Here is a 15,909-nt window from a genome sequence, read left to right as displayed (position 1 = left end):
CTCCTGACACGACAGCGCAACCCCCAGTAACCACAGCAGTGACAGCACCTCCTGACACGACAACGCAACCTCCAGAAACAACAGCTGTGACTGCACCTCCTGACACGACCACGCAACCACCAGTAACCACAGCAGTGACGGCACCTCCTGACACGACAACGCAACCTCCAGAAACAACAGCTGTGACGGCACCTCCTGTCACGACAACGCAACCTCCAGAAACAACAGCAGTGACGGCACCTCCTGACACGACAACGCAACCTCCAGAAACAACAGCAGTGACGGCACCTCCTGACACGACAACGCAACACCCAGAAACAACAGCTGTGACAGCACCTCCTGACACGACAACGCAACCTCCAGAAACAACAGCAGTGACGGCACCTCCTGACATGACAACGCAACCTCCAGAAACAACAGCTGTGACAGCACCTCCTGAAACGACAACGCAACCTGCAGAAACAACAGCAGTGACGGCACCTCCTGACACGACAACGCAACCTCCAGAAACAACAGCAGAGACGGGACCTCCTGACACGACAACGCAACCTCCAGAAACAACAGCAGTGACGGGACCTCCTGACACGACAACGCAACCCCCAGTAACCACAGCAGTGACGGCACCTCCTGACACAACAGCGCAACCTCCAGAAACAACAGAAGTGACGGCAAATCCTGACACCACAACGCAACCCCCAGAGACCACATCAGTGACGGCACCTCCTGACACGACAGCGCAACCCCCAGTAACCACAGCAGTGACAGCACCTCCTGACACGACAACGCAACCTCCAGAAACAACAGCTGTGACTGCACCTCCTGACACGACCACGCAACCACCAGTAACCACAGCAGTGACGGCACCTTCTGACACGACAACGCAACCTCCAGAAACAACAGCTGTGACGGCACCTCCTGACACGACAACGCAACCTCCAGAAACAACAGCAGTGACGGCACCTCCTGACACGACAACGCAACCCCCAGAAACCACAGCAGTGACGGCACCTCCTGACACGACAGCGCAACCCCCAGTAACCACAGCAGTGACGGCACCTCCTGACACGACAACGCAACCTCCAGAAACAACAGCTGTGACAGCACCTCCTGACACGACAACGCAACCTCCAGAAACAACAGCAGAGACGGGACCTCCTGACACGACAACGCAACCCCCAGTAACCACAGCTGTGACTGCACCTCCTGACACGACAGCGCAACCTCCAGAAACAACAGCAGTGACTGCAGAAACAACAGCAGTGACGGCACCTCCTGACACGACAACGCAACCCCCAGAAACCACAGCAGTGACGGCACCTCCTGACACGACAGCGCAACCCCCAGTTACCACAGCAGTGACGGCACCTCCTGACACGACAACGCAACCCCCAGTAACCACAGCAGTGACGGCACCTCCTGACACAACAGCGCAACCTCCAGAAACAACAGCTGTGACTGCACCTCCTGACACGACAACACAACCTGCAGAAACAACAGCTGTGACTGCACCTCCTGACACGACAGCGCAACCCCCAGTAACCACAGCAGTGACGGCACCTCCTGACACGACAGCGCAACCTCCAGAAACAACAGCTGTGACGGCACCTCCTGACACTACAACGCAACCTCCAGAAACAACAGCTGTGACTGCACCTCCTGACACGACAGCGCAACCACCAGTAACCACAGCAGTGACGGCACCTCCTGACACGACAACGCAACCTCCAGAAACAACAGCAGTGACGGCACCTCCTGACACGACAATGCAACCCCCAGAAAGCACAGCAGTGACAGCAACTCCTGACACGACAACGCAACCTCCAGAAACAACAGAAGTGACGGCACCTCCTGACACCACAACGCAACCCCCAGAGACCACAGCAGTGACGGCACCTCCTGACACGACAGCGCAACCCCCAGTAACCACAGCAGTGACGGCACCTCCTGACACGACAACGCAACCTCCAGAAACAACAGCTGTGACTGCACCTCCTGACACGACCACGCAACCACCAGTAACCACGGCAGTGACTGCACCTCCTGACACAACGCAACCTCCAGAAACCACAGCAGTGACGGCAACTCCTGACACGACAGCGCAACCCCCAGTAACCACAGCAGTGACAGCACCTCCTGACACGACAACGCAACACCCAGAAACAACAGCTGTGACAGCACCTCCTGAAACGACAACGCAACCTGCAGAAACAACAGCTGTGACTGCACCTCCTGACACAACAGCGCAACCCCCAGTAACCACAGCAGTGACGGCACCTCCTGACACGACAGTGCAACCCCCAGTAACCACAGCAGTGACGGCAACTCCTGACACGACAGCGCAACCACCATTAACCACAGCAGTGACGGCACCTCCTGACACGACAACGCAACCTCCAGAAACAACAGCTGTGACAGCACCTCCTGACACGACAACGCAACCTCCAGAAACAACAGCAGTGACAGCACCTCCTGACACGACAGCGCAACCCCCAGTTACCACAGCAGTGACGGCACCTCCTGACACGACAACGCAACCCCCAGTAACCACAGCAGTGACGGCACCTCCTGACACAACAGCGCAACCTCCAGAAACAACAGCTGTGACTGCACCTCCTGACACGACAACACAACCTGCAGAAACAACAGCTGTGACTGCACCTCCTGACACGACAGCGCAACCCCCAGTAACCACAGCAGTGACGGCACCTCCTGACACGACAGCGCAACCTCCAGAAACAACAGCTGTGACGGCACCTCCTGACACGACAACGCAACCTCCAGAAACAACAGCAGTGACGGCACCTCCTGACACGACAACGCAACCTCCAGAAACAACAGCAGTGACGGCACCTCCTGACACGACAACGCAACCTCCAGAAACAACAGCTGTGACTGCACCTCCTGACACGACAGCGCAACCACCAGTAACCACAGCAGTGACGGCACCTCCTGACACGACAACGCAACCTCCAGAAACCACAGCTGTGACAGCACCTCCTGACACGACAACGCAACCTCCAGAAACAACAGCAGTGACGGCACCTCCTGACACGACAACGCAACCCCCAGTAACCACAGCTGTGACTGCACCTCCTGACACGACAGCGCAACCTCCAGAAACCACAGCAGTGACGGCACCTCCTGACACGACAGCGCAACCCCCAGTAACCACAGCAGTGACGGCACCTCCTGACACGACAGCGCAACCACCAGTAACCACAGCAGTGACAGCCCCTCCTGACACGACAACTCAACCTCCAGAAACAACAGCAGTGACGGCACCTCCTGACACGACAATGCAACCCCCAGAAAGCACAGCAGTGACAGCAACTCCTGACAAGACAACGCAACCTCCAGAAACAACAGAAGTGACGGCACCTCCTGACACCACAACGCAACCCCCAGAGACCACAGCAGTGACGGCACCTCCTGACACGACAGCGCAACCCCCAGTAACCACAGCAGTGACAGCACCTCCTGACACGACAACGCAACCTCCAGAAACAACAGCTGTGACTGCACCTCCTGACACGACCACGCAACCACCAGTAACCACAGCAGTGACGGCACCTCCTGACACGACAACGCAACCTCCAGAAACAACAGCTGTGACGGCACCTCCTGTCACGACAACGCAACCTCCAGAAACAACAGCAGTGACGGCACCTCCTGACACGACAACGCAACCTCCAGAAACAACAGCAGTGACGGCACCTCCTGACACGACAACGCAACACCCAGAAACAACAGCTGTGACAGCACCTCCTGACACGACAACGCAACCTCCAGAAACAACAGCAGTGACGGCACCTCCTGACACGACAACGCAACCTCCAGAAACAACAGCTGTGACAGCACCTCCTGAAACGACAACGCAACCTGCAGAAACAACAGCAGTGACGGCACCTCCTGACACGACAACGCAACCTCCAGAAACAACAGCAGAGACGGGACCTCCTGACACGACAACGCAACCTCCAGAAACAACAGCAGTGACGGGACCTCCTGACACGACAACGCAACCCCCAGTAACCACAGCAGTGACGGCACCTCCTGACACAACAGCGCAACCTCCAGAAACAACAGAAGTGACGGCAAATCCTGACACCACAACGCAACCCCCAGAGACCACATCAGTGACGGCACCTCCTGACACGACAGCGCAACCCCCAGTAACCACAGCAGTGACAGCACCTCCTGACACGACAACACAACCTCCAGAAACAACAGCTGTGACTGCACCTCCTGACACGACCACGCAACCACCAGTAACCACAGCAGTGACGGCACCTTCTGACACGACAACGCAACCTCCAGAAACAACAGCTGTGACGGCACCTCCTGACACGACAACGCAACCTCCAGAAACAACAGCAGTGACGGCACCTCCTGACACGACAACGCAACCCCCAGAAACCACAGCAGTGACGGCACCTCCTGACACGACAGCGCAACCCCCAGTAACCACAGCAGTGACGGCACCTCCTGACACGACAACGCAACCTCCAGAAACAACAGCTGTGACAGCACCTCCTGACACGACAACGCAACCTCCAGAAACAACAGCAGAGACGGGACCTCCTGACACGACAACGCAACCCCCAGTAACCACAGCTGTGACTGCACCTCCTGACACGACAGCGCAACCTCCAGAAACAACAGCAGTGACTGCAGAAACAACAGCAGTGACGGCACCTCCTGACACGACAACGCAACCCCCAGAAACCACAGCAGTGACGGCACCTCCTGACACGACAGCGCAACCCCCAGTTACCACAGCAGTGACGGCACCTCCTGACACGACAACGCAACCCCCAGTAACCACAGCAGTGACGGCACCTCCTGACACAACAGCGCAACCTCCAGAAACAACAGCAGTGACGGCACCTCCTGACACGACAACGCAACCTCCAGAAACAACAGCAGTGACGGCACCTCCTGACACGACAACGCAACCTCCAGAAACAACAGCTGTGACTGCACCTCCTGACACGACAGCGCAACCACCAGTAACCACAGCAGTGACGGCACCTCCTGACACGACAACGCAACCTCCAGAAACCACAGCTGTGACAGCACCTCCTGACACGACAACGCAACCTCCAGAAACAACAGCAGTGACGGCACCTCCTGACACGACAACGCAACCCCCAGTAACCACAGCTGTGACTGCACCTCCTGACACGACAGCGCAACCTCCAGAAACCACAGCAGTGACGGCACCTCCTGACACGACAGCGCAACCCCCAGTAACCACAGCAGTGACGGCACCTCCTGACACGACAGCGCAACCACCAGTAACCACAGCAGTGACAGCCCCTCCTGACACGACAACTCAACCTCCAGAAACAACAGCAGTGACGGCACCTCCTGACACGACAATGCAACCCCCAGAAAGCACAGCAGTGACAGCAACTCCTGACAAGACAACGCAACCTCCAGAAACAACAGAAGTGACGGCACCTCCTGACACCACAACGCAACCCCCAGAGACCACAGCAGTGACGGCACCTCCTGACACGACAGCGCAACCCCCAGTAACCACAGCAGTGACAGCACCTCCTGACACGACAACGCAACCTCCAGAAACAACAGCTGTGACTGCACCTCCTGACACGACCACGCAACCACCAGTAACCACAGCAGTGACGGCACCTCCTGACACGACAACGCAACCTCCAGAAACAACAGCTGTGACGGCACCTCCTGTCACGACAACGCAACCTCCAGAAACAACAGCAGTGACGGCACCTCCTGACACGACAACGCAACCTCCAGAAACAACAGCAGTGACGGCACCTCCTGACACGACAACGCAACACCCAGAAACAACAGCTGTGACAGCACCTCCTGACACGACAACGCAACCTCCAGAAACAACAGCAGTGACGGCACCTCCTGACACGACAACGCAACCTCCAGAAACAACAGCTGTGACAGCACCTCCTGAAACGACAACGCAACCTGCAGAAACAACAGCAGTGACGGCACCTCCTGACACGACAACGCAACCTCCAGAAACAACAGCAGAGACGGGACCTCCTGACACGACAACGCAACCTCCAGAAACAACAGCAGTGACGGGACCTCCTGACACGACAACGCAACCCCCAGTAACCACAGCAGTGACGGCACCTCCTGACACAACAGCGCAACCTCCAGAAACAACAGAAGTGACGGCAAATCCTGACACCACAACGCAACCCCCAGAGACCACATCAGTGACGGCACCTCCTGACACGACAGCGCAACCCCCAGTAACCACAGCAGTGACAGCACCTCCTGACACGACAACGCAACCTCCAGAAACAACAGCTGTGACTGCACCTCCTGACACGACCACGCAACCACCAGTAACCACAGCAGTGACGGCACCTTCTGACACGACAACGCAACCTCCAGAAACAACAGCTGTGACGGCACCTCCTGACACGACAACGCAACCTCCAGAAACAACAGCAGTGACGGCACCTCCTGACACGACAACGCAACCCCCAGAAACCACAGCAGTGACGGCACCTCCTGACACGACAGCGCAACCCCCAGTAACCACAGCAGTGACGGCACCTCCTGACACGACAACGCAACCTCCAGAAACAACAGCTGTGACAGCACCTCCTGACACGACAACGCAACCTCCAGAAACAACAGCAGAGACGGGACCTCCTGACACGACAACGCAAACCCCAGTAACCACAGCTGTGACTGCACCTCCTGACACGACAGCGCAACCTCCAGAAACAACAGCAGTGACTGCAGAAACAACAGCAGTGACGGCACCTCCTGACACGACAATGCAACCCCCAGAAAGCACAGCAGTGACAGCAACTCCTGACAAGACAACGCAACCTCCAGAAACAACAGAAGTGACGGCACCTCCTGACACCACAACGCAACCCCCAGAGACCACAGCAGTGACGGCACCTCCTGACACGACAGCGCAACCCCCAGTAACCACAGCAGTGACAGCACCTCCTGACACGACAACGCAACCTCCAGAAACAACAGCTGTGACTGCACCTCCTGACACGACCACGCAACCACCAGTAACCACAGCAGTGACGGCACCTCCTGACACGACAACGCAACCTCCAGAAACAACAGCTGTGACGGCACCTCCTGTCACGACAACGCAACCTCCAGAAACAACAGCAGTGACGGCACCTCCTGACACGACAACGCAACCTCCAGAAACAACAGCAGTGACGGCACCTCCTGACACGACAACGCAACACCCAGAAACAACAGCTGTGACAGCACCTCCTGACACGACAACGCAACCTCCAGAAACAACAGCAGTGACGGCACCTCCTGACACGACAACGCAACCTCCAGAAACAACAGCTGTGACAGCACCTCCTGAAACGACAACGCAACCTGCAGAAACAACAGCAGTGACGGCACCTCCTGACACGACAACGCAACCTCCAGAAACAACAGCAGAGATGGGACCTCCTGACACGACAACGCAACCTCCAGAAACAACAGCAGTGACGGGACCTCCTGACACGACAACGCAACCCCCAGTAACCACAGCAGTGACGGCACCTCCTGACACAACAGCGCAACCTCCAGAAACAACAGAAGTGACGGCAAATCCTGACACCACAACGCAACCCCCAGAGACCACATCAGTGACGGCACCTCCTGACACGACAGCGCAACCCCCAGTAACCACAGCAGTGACAGCACCTCCTGACACGACAACGCAACCTCCAGAAACAACAGCTGTGACTGCACCTCCTGACACGACCACGCAACCACCAGTAACCACAGCAGTGACGGCACCTTCTGACACGACAACGCAACCTCCAGAAACAACAGCTGTGACGGCACCTCCTGACACGACAACGCAACCTCCAGAAACAACAGCAGTGACGGCACCTCCTGACACGACAACGCAACCCCCAGAAACCACAGCAGTGACGGCACCTCCTGACACGACAGCGCAACCCCCAGTAACCACAGCAGTGACGGCACCTCCTGACACGACAACGCAACCTCCAGAAACAACAGCTGTGACAGCACCTCCTGACACGACTACGCTACCTCCAGAAACAACAGCAGAGACGGGACCTCCTGACACGACAACGCAACCCCCAGTAACCACAGCTGTGACTGCACCTCCTGACACGACAGCGCAACCTCCAGAAACAACAGCAGTGACTGCAGAAACAACAGCAGTGACGGCACCTCCTGACACGACAACGCAACCCCCAGAAACCACAGCAGTGACGGCACCTCCTGACACGACAGCGCAACCCCCAGTTACCACAGCAGTGACGGCACCTCCTGACACGACAACGCAACCCCCAGTAACCACAGCAGTGACGGCACCTCCTGACACAACAGCGCAACCTCCAGAAACAACAGCTGTGACTGCACCTCCTGACACGACAACACAACCTGCAGAAACAACAGCTGTGACTGCACCTCCTGACACGACAGCGCAACCCCCAGTAACCACAGCAGTGACGGCACCTCCTGACACGACAGCGCAACCTCCAGAAACAACAGCTGTGACGGCACCTCCTGACACTACAACGCAACCTCCAGAAACAACAGCTGTGACTGCACCTCCTGACACGACAGCGCAACCACCAGTAACCACAGCAGTGACGGCACCTCCTGACACGACAACGCAACCTCCAGAAACAACAGCAGTGACGGCACCTCCTGACACGACAATGCAACCCCCAGAAAGCACAGCAGTGACAGCAACTCCTGACACGACAACGCAACCTCCAGAAACAACAGAAGTGACGGCACCTCCTGACACCACAACGCAACCCCCAGAGACCACAGCAGTGACGGCACCTCCTGACACGACAGCGCAACCCCCAGTAACCACAGCAGTGACGGCACCTCCTGACACGACAACGCAACCTCCAGAAACAACAGCTGTGACTGCACCTCCTGACACGACCACGCAACCACCAGTAACCACGGCAGTGACTGCACCTCCTGACACAACAACGCAACCTCCAGAAACCACAGCAGTGACGGCAACTCCTGACACGACAGCGCAACCCCCAGTAACCACAGCAGTGACAGCACCTCCTGACACGACAACGCAACACCCAGAAACAACAGCTGTGACAGCACCTCCTGAAACGACAACGCAACCTGCAGAAACAACAGCTGTGACTGCACCTCCTGACACAACAGCGCAACCCCCAGTAACCACAGCAGTGACGGCACCTCCTGACACGACAGTGCAACCCCCAGTAACCACAGCAGTGACGGCAACTCCTGACACGACAGCGCAACCACCATTAACCACAGCAGTGACGGCACCTCCTGACACGACAACGCAACCTCCAGAAACAACAGCTGTGACAGCACCTCCTGACACGACAACGCAACCTCCAGAAACAACAGCAGTGACAGCACCTCCTGACACGACAGCGCAACCCCCAGTTACCACAGCAGTGACGGCACCTCCTGACACGACAACGCAACCCCCAGTAACCACAGCAGTGACGGCACCTCCTGACACAACAGCGCAACCTCCAGAAACAACAGCTGTGACTGCACCTCCTGACACGACAACACAACCTGCAGAAACAACAGCTGTGACTGCACCTCCTGACACGACAGCGCAACCCCCAGTAACCACAGCAGTGACGGCACCTCCTGACACGACAGCGCAACCTCCAGAAACAACAGCTGTGACGGCACCTCCTGACACGACAACGCAACCTCCAGAAACAACAGCAGTGACGGCACCTCCTGACACGACAACGCAACCTCCAGAAACAACAGCAGTGACGGCACCTCCTGACACGACAACGCAACCTCCAGAAACAACAGCTGTGACTGCACCTCCTGACACGACAGCGCATCCACCAGTAACCACAGCAGTGACGGCACCTCCTGACACGACAACGCAACCTCCAGAAACCACAGCTGTGACAGCACCTCCTGACACGACAACGCAACCTCCAGAAACAACAGCAGTGACGGCACCTCCTGACACGACAACGCAACCCCCAGTAACCACAGCTGTGACTGCACCTCCTGACACGACAGCGCAACCTCCAGAAACCACAGCAGTGACGGCACCTCCTGACACGACAGCGCAACCCCCAGTAACCACAGCAGTGACGGCACCTCCTGACACGACAGCGCAACCACCAGTAACCACAGCAGTGACAGCCCCTCCTGACACGACAACTCAACCTCCAGAAACAACAGCAGTGACGGCACCTCCTGACACGACAATGCAACCCCCAGAAAGCACAGCAGTGACAGCAACTCCTGACAAGACAACGCAACCTCCAGAAACAACAGAAGTGACGGCACCTCCTGACACCACAACGCAACCCCCAGAGACCACAGCAGTGACGGCACCTCCTGACACGACAGCGCAACCCCCAGTAACCACAGCAGTGACAGCACCTCCTGACACGACAACGCAACCTCCAGAAACAACAGCTGTGACTGCACCTCCTGACACGACCACGCAACCACCAGTAACCACAGCAGTGACGGCACCTCCTGACACGACAACGCAACCTCCAGAAACAACAGCTGTGACGGCACCTCCTGTCACGACAACGCAACCTCCAGAAACAACAGCAGTGACGGCACCTCCTGACACGACAACGCAACCTCCAGAAACAACAGCAGTGACGGCACCTCCTGACACGACAACGCAACACCCAGAAACAACAGCTGTGACAGCACCTCCTGACACGACAACGCAACCTCCAGAAACAACAGCAGTGACGGCACCTCCTGACACGACAACGCAACCTCCAGAAACAACAGCTGTGACAGCACCTCCTGAAACGACAACGCAACCTGCAGAAACAACAGCAGTGACGGCACCTCCTGACACGACAACGCAACCTCCAGAAACAACAGCTGTGACGGGACCTCCTGACACGACAACGCAACCTCCAGAAACAACAGCAGTGACGGCACCTCCTGACACGACAACGCAACCTCCAGAAACAACAGCAGTGACGGCACCTCCTGACACGACAACGCAACACCCAGAAACAACAGCTGTGACAGCACCTCCTGACACGACAACGCAACCTCCAGAAACAACAGCAGTGACGGCACCTCCTGACACGACAACGCAACCTCCAGAAACAACAGCTGTGACAGCACCTCCTGAAACGACAACGCAACCTGCAGAAACAACAGCAGTGACGGCACCTCCTGACACGACAACGCAACCTCCAGAAACAACAGCAGAGACGGGACCTCCTGACACGACAACGCAACCTCCAGAAACAACAGCAGTGACGGGACCTCCTGACACGACAACGCAACCCCCAGTAACCACAGCAGTGACGGCACCTCCTGACACAACAGCGCAACCTCCAGAAACAACAGAAGTGACGGCAAATCCTGACACCACAACGCAACCCCCAGAGACCACATCAGTGACGGCACCTCCTGACACGACAGCGCAACCCCCAGTAACCACAGCAGTGACAGCACCTCCTGACACGACAACGCAACCTCCAGAAACAACAGCTGTGACTGCACCTCCTGACACGACCACGCAACCACCAGTAACCACAGCAGTGACGGCACCTTCTGACACGACAACGCAACCTCCAGAAACAACAGCTGTGACGGCACCTCCTGACACGACAACGCAACCTCCAGAAACAACAGCAGTGACGGCACCTCCTGACACGACAACGCAACCCCCAGAAACCACAGCAGTGACGGCACCTCCTGACACGACAGCGCAACCCCCAGTAACCACAGCAGTGACGGCACCTCCTGACACGACAACGCAACCTCCAGAAACAACAGCTGTGACAGCACCTCCTGACACGACAACGCAACCTCCAGAAACAACAGCAGAGACGGGACCTCCTGACACGACAACGCAACCCCCAGTAACCACAGCTGTGACTGCACCTCCTGACACGACAGCGCAACCTCCAGAAACAACAGCAGTGACTGCAGAAACAACAGCAGTGACGGCACCTCCTGACACGACAACGCAACCCCCAGAAACCACAGCAGTGACGGCACCTCCTGACACGACAGCGCAACCCCCAGAAACAACAGCAGTGACGGCACCTCCTGACACGACAACGCAACCTCCAGAAACAACAGCTGTGACTGCACCTCCTGACACGACAGCGCAACCACCAGTAACCACAGCAGTGACGGCACCTCCTGACACGACAACGCAACCTCCAGAAACAACAGCTGTGACAGCACCTCCTGACACGACAACGCAACCTCCAGAAACAACAGCAGTGACGGCACCTCCTGACACGACAACGCAACCCCCAGTAACCACAGCTGTGACTGCACCTCCTGACACGACAGCGCAACCTCCAGAAACAACAGCAGTGACGGCACCTCCTGACACGACAACGCAACCTCCAGAAACAACAGCAGTGACGGCACCTCCTGACACGACAACGCAACCTCCAGAAACAACAGCAGTGACGGCACCTCCTGACACGACAACGCAACCTCCAGAAACAACAGAAGTGACGGCCCCTCCTGACACCACAACGCAACCCCCAGAGACCACAGCAGTGACGGCACCTCCTGACACGACAACGCAACCCCCAGAAACAACAGCAGTGACGGCACCTCCTGACACGACAACGCAACCCCCAGAAACCACAGCAGTGACGGCACCTCCTGACACGACAGCGCAACCTCCAGAAACAACAGCAGTGACTGCAGAAACAACAGCTGTGACTGCACCTCCTGACACAACAGCGCAACCTCCAGAAACAACAGCAGTGACAGCACCTCCTGAAACGACAACGCAACCTGCAGTAACAACAGCTGTGACGGCACCTCCTGACACGACAACGCAACCTCCAGAAACAACAGCAGTGACTGCACCTCCTGACACGACAATGCAACCCCCAGAGACCACAGCAGTGACGGCACCTCCTGACACGACAACGCAACCCCCAGAAACTACAGCAGTGACTGCACCTCCTGACACGACAGCGCAACCCCCAGTTACCACAGCAGTGACGGCACCTCCTGACACGACAACGCAACCCCCAGTAACCACAGCAGTGACGGCACCTCCTGACACAACAGCGCAACCTCCAGAAACAACAGCTGTGACTGCACCTCCTGACACGACAGCGCAACCCCCAGTAACCACAGCAGTGACGGCACCTCCTGACACGACAGCGCAACCTCCAGAAACAACAGCTGTGACGGCACCTCCTGACACGACAACGCAACCTCCAGGAACAACAGCAGTGACTGCACCTCCTGACACGACAACGCAACCTCCAGAAACAACAGCAGTGACGGCACCTCCTGACACGACAGCGCAACCACCAGTAACCACAGCAGTGACAGCCCCTCCTGACACGACAACGCAACCTCCAGAAACAACAGAAGTGACGGCACCTCCTGACACCACAACGCAACCCCCAGAGACCACAGCAGTGACGGCACCTCCTGACACGACAGCGCAACCCCAAGTAACCACAGCAGTGACAGCACCTCCTGACACGACAACGCAACCTCCAGAAACAACAGCTGTGACTGCACCTCCTGACACGACAGCGCAACCCCCAGTAACCACAGCAGTGACGGCACCTCCTGACACGACAACGCAACCTCCAGAAACAACAGCTGTGACAGCACCTCCTGACACGACAACGCAACCTCCAGAAACAACAGCAGAGACGGGACCTCCTGACACGACAACGCAACCTCCAGAAACAACAGCAGTGACGGCACCTCCTGACACGACAACGCAACCTCCAGAAACAACAGAAGTGACGGCCCCTCCTGACACCACAACGCAACCCCCAGAGACCACAGCAGTGACGGCACCTCCTGACACCACAACGCAACCCCCAGAAACAACAGCAGTGACGGCACCTCCTGACACGACAACGCAACCTCCAGAAACAACAGCAGAGACGGGACCTCCTGACACGACAACGCAACCTCCAGAAACAACAGCAGTGACGGCACCTCCTGACACGACAACGCAACCTCCAGAAACAACAGCAGTGACGGCACCTCCTGACACGACAACGCAACCTCCAGAAACAACAGCTGTGACTGCACCTCCTGACACGACAGCGCAACCACCAGTAACCACAGCAGTCACGGCACCTCCTGACACGACAACGCAACCTCCAGAAACAACAGCTGTGACAGCACCTCCTGACACGACAACGCAACCTCCAGAAACAACAGCAGTGACGGCACCTCCTGACACGACAACGCAACCCCCAGTAACCACAGCTGTGACTGCACCTCCTGACACGACAGCGCAACCTCCAGAAACCACAGCAGTGACGGCACCTCTTGACACGACAGCGCAACCCCCAGTAACCACAGCAGTGACGGCACCTCCTGACACGACAGCGCAACCACCAGTAACCACAGCAGTGACAGCCCCTCCTGACACGACAACGCAACCTCCAGAAACAACAGCAGTGACGGCACCTCCTGACACGACAATGCAACCCCCAGTAACCACAGCAGTGACGGCACCTCCTGACACAACAGCGCAACCCCCAGTTACCACAGCAGTGACGGCACCTCCTGACACGACAACGCAACCCCCAGTAACCACAGCAGTGACGGCACCTCCTGACACAACAGCCCAACCTCCAGAAACAACAGAAGTGACGGCAAATCCTGACACCACAACGCAACCCCCAGAGACCACAGCAGTGACGGCACCTCCTGACACGACAGCGCAACCCCAAGTAACCACAGCAGTGACAGCACCTCCTGACACGACAACGCAACCTCCAGAAACAACAGCTGTGACTGCACCTCCTGACACGACAGCGCAACCCCCAGTAACCACAGCAGTGACGGCACCTCCTGACACGACAACGCAACCTCCAGAAACAACAGCTGTGACAGCACCTCCTGACACGACAACGCAACCTCCAGAAACAACAGCAGAGACGGGACCTCCTGACACGACAACGCAACCTCCAGAAACAACAGCAGTGACGGCACCTCCTGACACGACAACGCAACCTCCAGAAACAACAGAAGTGACGGCCCCTCCTGACACCACAACGCAACCCCCAGAGACCACAGCAGTGACGGCACCTCCTGACACCACAACGCAACCCCCAGAAACAACAGCAGTGACGGCACCTCCTGACACGACAACGCAACCTCCAGAAACAACAGCAGAGACGGGACCTCCTGACACGACAACGCAACCTCCAGAAACAACAGCAGTGACGGCACCTCCTGACACGACAACGCAACCTCCAGAAACAACAGCAGTGACGGCACCTCCTGACACGACAACGCAACCTCCAGAAACAACAGCTGTGACTGCACCTCCTGACACGACAGCGCAACCACCAGTAACCACAGCAGTCACGGCACCTCCTGACACGACAACGCAACCTCCAGAAACAACAGCTGTGACAGCACCTCCTGACACGACAACGCAACCTCCAGAAACAACAGCAGTGACGGCACCTCCTGACACGACAACGCAACCCCCAGTAACCACAGCTGTGACTGCACCTCCTGACACGACAGCGCAACCTCCAGAAACCACAGCAGTGACGGCACCTCTTGACACGACAGCGCAACCCCCAGTAACCACAGCAGTGACGGCACCTCCTGACACGACAGCGCAACCACCAGTAACCACAGCAGTGACAGCCCCTCCTGACACGACAACGCAACCTCCAGAAACAACAGCAGTGACGGCACCTCCTGACACGACAATGCAACCCCCAGTAACCACAGCAGTGACGGCACCTCCTGACACAACAGCGCAACCCCCAGTTACCACAGCAGTGACGGCACCTCCTGACACGACAACGCAACCCCCAGTAACCACAGCAGTGACGGCACCTCCTGACACAACAGCCCAACCTCCAGAAACAACAGAAGTGACGGCAAATCCTGACACCACAACGCAACCCCCAGAGACCACAGCAGTGA

This window comes from Microchirus variegatus (assembly GCF_963457635.1).
Source record: "Microchirus variegatus genome assembly, chromosome: 17".
In the NCBI taxonomy this organism is placed as follows: domain Eukaryota; kingdom Metazoa; phylum Chordata; class Actinopteri; order Pleuronectiformes; family Soleidae; genus Microchirus; species Microchirus variegatus.
The sequence above is the reverse complement of the archived record's forward strand: the minus strand, read 5'-3'. Positions refer to the sequence as shown.